This window comes from Thermobia domestica, chromosome 13 (genome assembly GCF_964235325.1).
Source record: "Thermobia domestica chromosome 13, izTheDome1.hap1.1, whole genome shotgun sequence".
Classification (NCBI taxonomy): domain Eukaryota; kingdom Metazoa; phylum Arthropoda; class Insecta; order Zygentoma; family Lepismatidae; genus Thermobia; species Thermobia domestica.
In genome coordinates, this window is record NC_137466.1 from 108,615,162 (window position 1) to 108,628,080 (window position 12,919).

The window sequence follows — 12,919 nt, forward strand, 5'->3', positions numbered from 1 at the left end:
TTCTCGTGTCTTCCGGGGGAGGGATTTTTTATCTACGGGGGAAATGTCCCCCGGGGCAAACCTGAATTCAACACTGCATGTGGGATGATCTTTGCTCATTCTGTGAATGAACAATAAGAAAAACCAGCTTATCACTCGTGTGTGAGCTGTATAAGAGTTTTAAAACAACACTATGAAATAAAAGTATACTAACAATTTGTAAAGGCCTGTACGTCAGTATAATAGGCCTAATTTCAAATATAAAATATCTTTATTTTAATCGATTTCGGTCTAAATTCACTATATCTGCACATAACTACTCATTTCTAATTCAATATGGTTATATTTTAATTCATTTTACAGTATAAAATAATATTTAACTGAAAGTTTCAATTTACTGTTTTCAACAATGGAATTATTGCTTGCCAACAATATATGTTGTTAGATCAAAGAAATGCCGAAATTAATAACCAATCAGAAACGAGTTCTTTGTCTGCTGTATTTTTGTGACAGTCATTTGTGACGTCAAAGAACGATAGCATAACCTTGTAGTGCAATATGACAGAGGTTGCTAATAAGCACAGCTGGTGAAGATATTGTATATTTGTTGTTAAATCCGGAGAATTATTTGATTGCAAATTAACGAATAATAAGCATATAATGAGTAGAACAGTTTCTTGATTTGAATTTTGCAATTTTAAACCGATTTTATGTAAATTCTGTAATGGTGTTTTTCCAAGAAAATAACTTTAAGAATTATTGACTACTTATTTTTTTAAAACATATATTTGTTTAAAAAAGAAATGAAAATTTCAGTCAAGGGAGTTGAGGATTGTCGCAGGGTGCGGGCTCCACCTCCGTTGGCCATTTCCTAGCTATGGGCCTGGATCAAAATACCATGCTTTCGAGTAATTCTTTTTCTTAACACATGGACTTCTTTGCCGTATAACTCACATGATTTGTGTTTAATAATGGTTTGCAGGGCCGGCGACAGGGGAGGGGGAATAGGGGACAAATGCCCGGAAGCCTGGAATCACAAAAGAATAATTAAAAACAATAATTTTACTGGGATTTAGGAGTTCGTGTCCCTGAGTTGCCCAAAGTTCCTGTCGTGGTGTATGATTAACGTGTCAGTTTTCGTTAATGCGCGTAACCACCCGTAGGAGTGATAAAATATACACTGATAATTTTTATGAATTTTTCCAATGTCAATGATTTGTAAATATTATGTAAAACGACATTTCTATGATGGGTTGGATTTATTTTCTGTAATTTTGAGCCGTTTATCGACCTTTTCGCGCATTGTTCGTATTCGTATTTGAGTTTCCGTTACATTCGATTTTCCGATCCTAAATTCTAGTACAGATTTGTTTTGGTCTGAGGAAATAAGCATGCATATTGATTGTAACATTGCGTAAATGTTGATTCGTCCTATATAAATTATTCGCTTCTAAATATGTAAAGAGAATAACGGATGGCTTATTCATGGGCGGCGTTAGGGTGGTGAGGGGGCAGTTGCCCCCACTTTTTTGAAATGACCCATTAATGTAAAGTTTTTGTATATATTAACGGTTCATAGAATAAAAATGATGCCAAAAAATATTTGCCGCTCCGTGAGTACGTATTTGTTGTCTTCCCGTGCAGTTAAGAAAGCTACAAGAATTGCGTTTTAATTGCCACGAAAAATGGCTCAAAAATTAACCTATTAGCACGCCACAATTCGAGTGTACTTTCATTTCTTCTTACAAGGGCTCGATATGTTAGTCAGCCGCTTTGGAACTAATTGAGATAAAATTTCGCAAAAAAAAAAAAAAAAAAAAAATCCTTCACAAGCAGTGTTTCTTTCAGAAACAATGTTCCGGGGGCACACTTAGTATTCCGGAGGGGCACTGCAGGTACTATTCTGTTTATTATTATATGATAGACTGTTATTTTGGTCTCCTTCGGGGGGAACTCTCAGAGCTTCAGGGGGCAGTGGTCCCCAAGAAACATGTCTGGAAGAAACACTCTTCACAAGTTATTCTTTAATTGCACAAAAATCGACAGTTCCTAAAATGTCTTGTCTTCTTTCTACTAGTAAGGGATATTTTGATTTGATTTTTTTTTAGTTTAACATTCCGTTCAGCAGTGAGGCTATATGAGACATGGACCTACTGATTAACGTGGAATATGAACCACATGAGCTCCCGCCAGGAATCGAACCCGGGTCTCCCACGTCAAAGACGCGGCATTGTTTTGCAGTGTAATATACGAGTTTAGGGCAGTAGCGTATATTTTGGGCTATCAAAGCTATCACTGAAGCCCATATCTGAAGTGAACTAGACAGTTGCTAGTGCTAATTCTTCGAAATGTGTAATAAAACAACTACAGAAAAGACTGCACTGTTAGTGAAGTTAACATTTAATCAACTAGCCGTATTGTCTGGATCTGCTAGGTCTAGTGATAGCCCAAGTCACAATCCCAGCATACGCCACTGGTTTAGGGGTACAATTTTGTATATACAATTAAATTTAGTGAATTCAACATAATTCTAGGTTTTAGAATTATTTTACATAACTGAAGTGGGGAGTGATTCTAAGTATTGTTGAGTTTTGATGTATTCCAAGAAAGTGAAAATTGTACCTAATGGCAACGAACATGTTTCGGGAAGCTGCAAAAGTATTTCTTTAAATGTCGCAGCATAAGCTTGTAGTATTTACTCTTTCTAACAGTAATAACATATAATAGCATGCGTGGAATTAAAAATATAAGTTGTTAATTAATTCCCAGTTTCAAAATAACTTTTGCAAAACAAGCCTCATCTATATATTTAATGCGCGTGTCTGTCTGTCTATCTGTACCCAAACTATTCAGACTACAAGCTAAAGGGGCTACGGGTACCAAATCTTGACGCATTCGCAATTTGCATTATCACGATTCTGGCGAACTTTCATGTATTTAGTTTTATCTGCGTTTACTTCTAACCCTATTTCCCTGCAAGCATTTAATAAATCTCTGCATTTCGTTCTATTGTTCCTTTATCTTTCCCTATCAGATTTACATAATAGGCGTATGCCATAACCTGGTGAACACCTTTTAGCTCTAAGCCCTGGTTGCTATCCTTTAATTTCCTTATAGCATACTCCAGGACAAAATTGAATAATAATGACAACAAAGCGTATCCTTGCTTCAGGCCATTCTCAACGTGAAATCTTGCGGACAAGTATTTTCCTACGCGGACTTTGCTTTGGGATTCACTTAAACACATCTTATTAATCTAACTAACTTTTTCGGTATACCAAATTCAGTAACAACGTTGAGCAATGAGAAACAATAGACAGTGTACTTATGTTATTGATGTTGTTATATATATTAATTTCTGATGTGAATGATTGTACACTCATATTCATATTATTATTATTATTCATTTCAGTTTGCGTCTCAATCATGTCCAAAAAAGCTACTTTTTCGAACGACTGGCTCTCCAACCCAAATTTCTCATTGTGGCTTTCTGCTGTGAAGGACAACAGGAATGCTGCATTCTGTAAGATTTGCATAAATACTTTTAGCCTCAGCAACATGGGGAAACGGGCTATTATTAGCCACATGGAAGGCAAAAAACACACTGCAGCTGTGAAGAACTCTCTAGTAACTCGGCCGATAACAACTTTTTGTCAGCAAAAGAATGCAGTGGAATGTAGTGGTCAGAATCCAGGTCCTTCTTGTCCCGCTGAAGAACTGGTTGTAAGTAAAGAGATGCTGGTGGCTTCCGATGAATCTATTAAAAATAAACATGCTAATGTTATGAAGTCGTTTCTAGTGTCTGAGTCAGTAACTAAAGCTGAAGTTCTGTGGTGTTTGCAGGCAGTAATGGAACACTTGTCATTCCGATCTGCTTCCCGACTGGCAACAAATTTCAAGCTCATGTTCCCTGATAGCGAAATTTGTAGTAAGATGCAATTACAACGTACCAAGTTAGCTTATACTATCGTTCATGGTCTTGGACGACTTTTTAAAGGTGATCTTCTCAAAGAAATAGAAGCTTGCAAGCATTATGTTATTGGGTTTGATGAAAGCCTTAACAAAGTCTCGCAAAAGCAGCAAATGGACCTTACGATTCGGTTTTGGGACAATGAAAGAAACCAAGTGTCAGCAAGATATTTAAATTCAGTGTTCCTCGGACATTCAACGTCAGCAGACATTCAAGTTAGTTTCAAGAGTGGTATCGTAGGTTTGGACCTCAAGAAAATTGTTCAAGTTTCGATGGATGGTCCACATGTTAACTTCAAATTTTTAAGTGACCTGCAGAAAGATCTTGCAAGTTCACCTTCAGATCCAATTCTTCTTGATATTCGAAGTTGTGGGCTGCATACTATGAATTGTGCTTTTAAAGCTGCCATGCAAGCAACAGGTTGGAAATTAGAAGAATTCCTAAGGGCGTCTTATAATTTATTCAAAGACGTTCCAGCTCGTCGTGCAGATTACATAAGATGCACAGGGTCTTCTGTGTTTCCGAAAAAATTTTGCAGCATTAGATGGACAGAAAATTCGGACGTTGCTTCCCGGGCGATGGAAACATTACCGAATGTAAAGAAATACGTACAGTGGGCTGTTGATGAGAAGAAAGTACCACAGTGCAAAAGCTTTGATACTGTAAGACATTTCACAAATGATAACCTGCTTGGTGCAAAACTTGGCTTTTTCACAACATTAGCAAAAAATGTTGAACCTTTCCTGCGTGAATTTCAGGGAGAAGCTCCATTGGCTCCTTTCCTTTACAACTCGCTCCAGGCCATAGTATTGTCTGTTGCAGGTCGTTTTGTGAAAGATAGTGTTTTGGAAGGCCGGCCATTGGTTAAGATTGATTTCAATAATAGCGAAAACTTAAAGCCAGCCAAGTTTGTAAACATTGGGTACACATCAAAGGATGCTATACGAAAAGCCAATACCGTATCGGATAGACAGACTCTTGAATTTCGACAAGACTGTCGCGCAGGATGTCAGAAATTCATACTGAAAATAATGGACAGGTCACCTCTAAAATTCAACCTGACAAGAGCAATTTCTTTCCTGGATCCAAGTGTGTTTGTTATGGATGACACTGTAGCTGCAAAGAGATTGTCCAATTGCCTAGAAATTGTAGTATCCAAGAATTGGATTTCAGGAACATTAGCTGATGAAATCCAAGGTGAATTCAAAGGTTTTGCTAAAAATCCTCTTGCATTAGAAGCAATGAGGACTTATGACAGGAAAAGTAAGAGATTAGATGACCATTGGATGGAGATGCTGCATTTAGGCGCATGCTCAATACATATGACTGATTTTGTGAAATTTCTCCTCATTTTATCTCATGGAAATGCTAGTGTGGAGAGGGGATTTTCAATCAACAAAGAATGTTTAATTGAAAATCAAAGCGAGTTGAGTCTAATTGCACTCAGGCAGATACATGATAAAATTTCAGCTGTGGGTGGTATTGATAAGTTTCCAATTACAAAGAGGGTTGTCCATGCTGCCCGCAATGCTCATGGAGTATATGTTGATTCTCTGAGGAATCAAGAAGAGGAAGAAAAGAAACAGAAGAAGAGAAATGCCATTAAGGATAAAGTTATTGAACTCGAGGCGAAGAAAATGAAGTTGTTGAATGATGTCAAGGAGAAACTGTCTGCAATTGATGATGAGATTATTGGTTTGAGGTCTTAAAACATTTAAGTGGATGTGATCTTAACTTCAGTTTGATTGTAGTGAACTGCAAGTCTGTGATTTGAGGTTTAAAAACATTTCAGTAAAGTAGTGTTCGTTCCAGTAATTTGTAGGTGTGTGTACTTTTGTGACTAGTATTAAGCTTAAGGTTGGAAAGCGATAGGGATAGACATTCCTCTTCTCGTTCTGTGCAGCAGTTGGTTACAGTGGAGTGGAAACACACAGGAGAATTGTAAATTAGGCAAGTAAGTGATTAAAATTAGACTATTTTTCTTCGCTAGTTTTTTTGTGATTCTTTTTTTAATAATGATCCTCTAGTCCACATTGCATTTCGCTTGTAGCTTCTGTTTAAGCTTTGAAAAACAATGCTATACCAATTTTAGATCTCTCTAGAAATTTTCTGGAAAATCGGAAAATTTTCTGGAAAAGTCAGGGAATTTTGAAATTCCAAATGAGTGGCCACCCTGTTATTAAAATCTTGTACTTGATTGCTGTTCATTTTTCTCATTGACAAAGTAATCAAACGAATAATCTAGTTTCTTTAGGAGTCACCCTTGCATCGCCACTGAAATATATCAGATTGTACACTAATGGAATCTACGACTAAAAATAACGGACATTCCCTTTTGCCCGATTTCGATCCGAGATGTTCTCGATTATGGCTGTTTCTACACCTTAGTTGGTCTATATTTTTGGTTTGATGTCGGTGACAGGAATCTTTTCCCGGCGTTTACTACATTAAGTTATATGATATATATACAGGGTGTTCAGAAAGTGACTATGCAGTTCATAACTTGCCGTATTTTATTTTCCATTAGAAAATAATCCGATGGAGTCAAGTCGGGTCGGGTTCAAATATGTTAAAGAATGGAAAATGTATTACTAATTGATAATCATATCAGTTATCACTTAGCACACCACAACATGGCACTGCATAGTTACTTTCTGAACACCCAGTGTATATATATATATATTTGTACGGGTGCCCTTTAGTAGACTTGTCCACTGCCCTCGTTAGTAACCCAGCACGGGCCTGCCCGTACTCTCTGAAAAAAAAATGTCTTGTATGATTTTAGTGCTTAATAATTAACTTTAATTTAAGTAATTTTAAATGTTTGTACATAATACAAATATATTGTGAAGAACAAGAGACATTTAACTAAACTTAATAAATTAGTAAAATCAGATCATTAAAATTGGTGTCCATTTCATCAAAAAGACAAGAATTATTTCATATAAATCATAGGGCTAGATTGAATACGAAAAAGATGACTTAAACACTTAACACACTGTTAAAGGTATCATCTGAGCATTCTCTTGTAGGAGCTGAAGACAAATTCTGGGAATATTTCAACCAGAGTAAACGTCCACCGTATCCAAAATCTTCATACCTGTATAGCAACAGCTTTTTCCTCTCGGAAAATAACTGAAAATAAATTACAAGAAGTTTCATTTATTATTTCTTCACTTACTTGAATTGGTATTTTATAACACTTTAGCTTTTTACTTTGTTCATGGTAAAAAAGAGAGAGAGAGAGAAAGGTGCTGTCCCAATAAAATATATTGTACATTTCTGTTTCAGTATTGGTCGTTATAGAGCAAACTAGGGACGTACCCATGGGAAAGTCCAGGTGGTCCGGACTCCCCACCCACTTCATAACTTAACATACATTTATATGCTCTCTCAATAAAACTATGCTTGTTTAACAGGGAAATGATTGATGTAGCATGATAATAATTTGATCTTACGTTTCATCTATACCCTTTCTGTTATAAATACAGTCTATTGTAGTTCTATCATTTTATTTTGAAAATATAGGTGGAAAAATTTTACAATTACTTATCATCTTTTGAGGTGCACAGTAATACCCGTTCAGTAGTAATAGATGTAATGGCTTATAGTCCTGGACCCCTCCCAACAAACATTTCTGGGAGCGTGCCTGAAACAAACACGGTAGGCAACAGTGTTGCCACAGTCCTAGCTCTGAAGTGGTCTGAAAAATAGTACCAAATTGAAACAAAAAGGGCTGAATTGTATACCAGAGTAATACACGGCTCTATAACATGAAACTGAAAGAGGTAATGTTCTAGAACAACCTCCCCCCGCCTCTTCCAAGAGTACAAATCAACATGTCGATATAGATCTATAAAATGCAGAAATGTTTGGGTATCTTTATGTTGGTCAATATGGCGTCACTAGTAAACAACTTAGCCCGCTAAGCCAGGAGTCATGTCAATGTATTTTTCGTGCTATTATTTTTTGGTGTAGAATCTTTGCAATGACAGATTATAGACTTACTTGAGCACACGCTGGTCTTCTTCATTTATTCAACACTTGATTCAACGTGTTTGTGTGTGTGTGTTTTTTTTTAAAAAAAAAAAAAGACTTAAAGATAATATTTCCACCACACTGTTTCCTTCTGGTCTCCTTCATGCGCGGTGCGGATGCGCACATCTAGCGTCATTTCTATCCCAGTATAGTTCGAATTACGAATTCCCCACACAAAGTTCCTAGTGTTAAGCGGTGCAACGCCACAGAATGCAAGTTCAACAGCATTTTTGAAGAGTCCAACACAGAGTATAAGTAACGTGAGATGTAGCAAAATCTTACTGATACTTTAGAAAATGTAACAAGTATTTGTTAAATGGTGCTGAATTGGGTAGAATTGTACAAACTTTTTCACAAAAGGGGCTGAAAATGCTAGCGTGGTACCAACGGGCCGATGAATGATAAAAAGGGCGGAATTTGGTACAATTGTACCAAGTGTGGCAACACTGGTAGGCAATAAATAGCTAGAAATGGTTTATTGATATGAATTTAGTGTTGCAAGAATAGGTTTCAGTTCCAATTCGACATTTATCCTTTTATGCAAGCCGGAAGTGTCTGGAATTATCTAATGCCGCTTTCAAAGTTAATTGCAATAGAGACAAAAATGTAAAAGATATGGTAGCTCGAAACAATTTCTCGATATGGATTGAGCATGTCATCAATATAACTCCTTCATTCTCCTTAACTCACTTCTGCGAGTTTCTTAACCTGATGATCGGAACATAACGAAGAATCGGAACGCCTAGGAGATCGCGAGGGGAATACTTAGAGGTCGCGAAGGGACAAAAAGCTAAGCAACAATTCGCAAAAGCTATGCTGTGTTTGTTGATAAATCAACAATGGAGAAATTATTTCGTGAACAAATTGGAAAGGGATTGGTTTCGTTTTGGGATCCCTTGTTATTCTTTGCAGTGTTGTATACGTGTGTAAGGCTTACATACAGGGTACATACAACTGTAGGCAATATAAACACCAGTGGTGCTATCCTAATATTTTAACAACCGATTCTCTCTCTCTCTCTCTCTCTCTCTCTCTCTCTCTCTCTATATATATATATATATATATATATATATATATATATATATATATATATATAGATAGATAGATAGATAGATAGATAGATAGATAGATATACGAGGCATATTCCAGAAGTAAGGGCCGTCGATGTATAACGTCGTAACACAATTTCATACCTGCAGCGCCAGCGACTACTATTGACGAAGCCACTGCAGTGGTTGTCTTCAGTCAGTAGGAGTTTGGCAGCCGTGGAAGGCAAGTCGTAATAGCTGCGAGAATTGTTTTTCCCGCTAGTCGGGAAGTACGCGGTGTGATTCTATTTTTGTTTGCAAAAGGAACTTCTGTTGCTGATATTCATCGGGAATTTTGCCTAGTGTATGAACCTACAGTAGTGAGTGCAGGAAAGGTTCGCAAATGGTGTTCCGAGTTTCAAAATGGTCTTACCAACTTGCACGATGAAGACCGGAGTGGCAGGCCTATTGTTCAGACGGATGACCTCGTGGGACAAGTGAACCAAAAACTGATTGGCAATTAACGATCAGTGCTGTAGCTCATAACTTTCCCCACGTTGCACGAACGTCCATCTACAGGATTGTGACAGAAACGTTTGGATATCACAAGTTGAGTGCAAGGTGGATGCCGAAAATTCTAACAGACCAGCACAAAGAGAACGAATGTGCAGTGACCAACAGTTTTTGGATCGGTATCGAAAACAGGGAGATGATTTTTTTTCACATTGTGACGGGCGATGAGACTGTACCTCGTACACCAACGGAGAATACAAACAGTAGTCCATGCAATGGAGCCATTCAGGTTCCCACAAACCAAAATAGTTTATCAATCGCAGCACTCGATTCGCAAACTGATGGATACGTCTTTTAAGACTACAAGGTCGTCCTGTTGGTTGATTTCTTGGAACGTGGGACAACAGTTAAATCTGACGTGCACTGCGACACCTCAACAAATTTCGACGTAGGATTCAAAATCGCCGCCACGGGAAACTCATCCTCGGTATCATCGTTCGGAATCATCCTCGTTCACGACAACGCGTGTCCTCATACCGCTGCCATCGTCCAGAAGAAGATTCGTGATTTTCGTTAGGATCTGTTTCATCACAATCCATACAGTCCCGACCTTGACCCAACGATTACTTCCTCTTCTTGCATTTGAAATGGTGGCTTGGTGGCCAACGGTTTTAAAACGACTAGGATCTCAAGACTGCCGTTGTTAACTGGTTCCAATCCCAGGTGGGAAACTTCTATTCAGAGGGTTTACGGAAGATGGTGCAGGGTTACGAAAAGTGTTTGGAACGGCATGGTGATTATGTAGAAAAGTGAAATAGCTCCGTAGGCACCTATTTCTGGCAATAAATCCCGTTCCGCACGAACGTCTGTTTTTATAAATCATCAAACGGCCTATACTTGTATATATATATATATATATAGGTAATTCTCAAAATAAGGGGAAAATGCTGTCTCCAGTTAATATTTTTTTAAACCAAGGACACTAATTGCTCAAAAATTGAAATATATGTGTAATTCAGTTCCTTCAACAATGACATGTACATTTCTTCCTCAAAATGTACTATTTGTGGAAAATAGCTTTCGAAATTTAAAAGTAAATGGAGAATGTCATTAGCTTGGCTGTAACCAACTACATTTTCACGGTTTTTTGTTCTTATAAAGTAGCTGTTTGTTTCCGTACTCCTTTGATATTAAGCGACAACTTTTAGACGATGTTCAACTTTACTGAGCTTCAAACATAGCTTCGAGTCTTAATGTATTCTTATTTTACAGACTTTAAAAATTTTGTTCCCATCTCTGCAATCGTGAGCAAAGGTGCATTTTAAATTGATATGCCGTTTGCTGGAAAGAGAAATATGCCATTCTAACCTCTAAAACATAATTGTTTCAAATGTGTTTGTGCAAAGATAACCAAGCAACATAGTCCCCACTTCTTTACCTGTCTCTGGCCTAGTCAAAGGCAGTCCTCCGCAATGGAAATTAGAATCGAACACAACTTTTTATGACACTGTTCATAACTAAAAGGAAATCAATCTAAAAAAAATATCGAGACTCCCCTGAAAACATATAACACATATCGTATATGTACCCACATAAATTTTGGAAAGTCGATGCCATTGCCTACAGGTCGACGACATTATTTCTGGATGTCCACCCCTCCGCTGATCCCGACATAAATGTGTTTGCTCGTCTAGAGGACGTATGTTTAATGTATCCGAACTAAATTTTAATCACAAGATTGTTATAAGATTCTCAAAATTTATAAGAGTTCTCAAAATTTCTTCCCATCTCCAAAATTAAGATTAGTTTACTAAAGAGTAAAAATTTTAAAAAGTCGCAATTTTCTCGGAAACTGCTCTAACGGTTTGTTAATATTTCATACATTAATATTTCATTAGCAACGTGTAGTGTAGTATAAGTAGTTTCTCTGTTAAAAATCCAAATGGGTAGTTTACTCTTGGAGGGCGTTTTCTAGGCTATTTTCTTACAAAAAAGTTTCAGACAATTTTGTTCATATTCCATAAATAAACGTTTCATTACTAACAGTATGGTATAACTCATTTGTTCTTAAGGCAAAATTGCCCATACTTCAGAAATAAATATTTTATCGATAATCTGATAATGTATCATATTCATTTGCTTTGGAAAAACTTACAAGGGTCGTTTATTCCTGGGGTGTAAGACTTTCTCGAAAACGATAGAGATGCTTTTTTTTCATATATATTTCATTAATAATCTAACAATACGACAACGTCCTCAAAAAATCACAAAAGTTAATTACCTTACTCTTGGGAGTGAGTTTTTTCGGGTGTATTTTTCAAAAACAACTCAGGAGATTCCATTTATATTGTATAACTAAATATTTCATTAATAACTTATAAAGCTATGTGAATTACTTCTTATGAAAATATCCATAATGGGTAGTTTACTTCCTCGCCCGAAAACACCTTATAACTCTATTGATATTTCAGAAATAAATGCCTCAGGAATAGCTGAAGAATAATGTGATTTACTTTAAGAAATTGGAGCGAGAGAGTATAGTGCGGTAGCCAGTATTTTAAATTTAAATATGAATTTATAGTTCCATATATAGGTTGAATGTTGACTCTTTTGAAACCTGAAGTTATAGAAATCTCTTGCTTCTGAGTTTTATTTAGGATTTTTATAAATCAAAAACGATGAAAGAAGAACGAGAAATTGAAATAGGAACCAGCAAATTTATCCTTTTTCATTAGAATATTAGATTTATATCGTTTGAAAGCTAGAAGCATACCAACCATTAAAAAGCTTAATAGAGTTTCCATCAATTTGGAACCTGTAATCCGATTAACTCTTACTATAGGAGAAAGCACTGGCGTATTTAGTAGGGCTATTGGGCTCATCCCCACCCCCTTCCCGAAATACATTTGTTAGTTTTTCCGCATTTCACGTAATCCTTCATACCATTGTTAAGAATTTCACTGACTTTCCATTTTCATATGCTCTTTGTTCAGAAATAATACTGTATTTGTCAAATTTCATTCTTTTTTCTTTCTTTCGTCTATTCTACTCTTCTGTTTCTTTTTCTCAATTGTTACTTTCTTTCGTTTCTCCTATCATACTTTCGACCGTTGTTAGTTGTGATTCAAGTCGGCTGTCGACATTAACACCAAAACTAAGAATTTATGTATCTTAATATGAACCCTGATCTACATATTGTTCAAGGGAGCTGCTTTTAACCCTGGAAAGACGCTCTGGGGTCGCGGGCGTCCCCATGTGCATTTACTTACGCACCTGCGCCTGCGCTAAATAACCTAAATAGTTAATGATTTGTCTACCTTCAGTGCTTGAGTAGTGGTCAAAGTAGGAACATCTAATTGTTGGTTCTGCACATTATTTGTATTTATTTTGT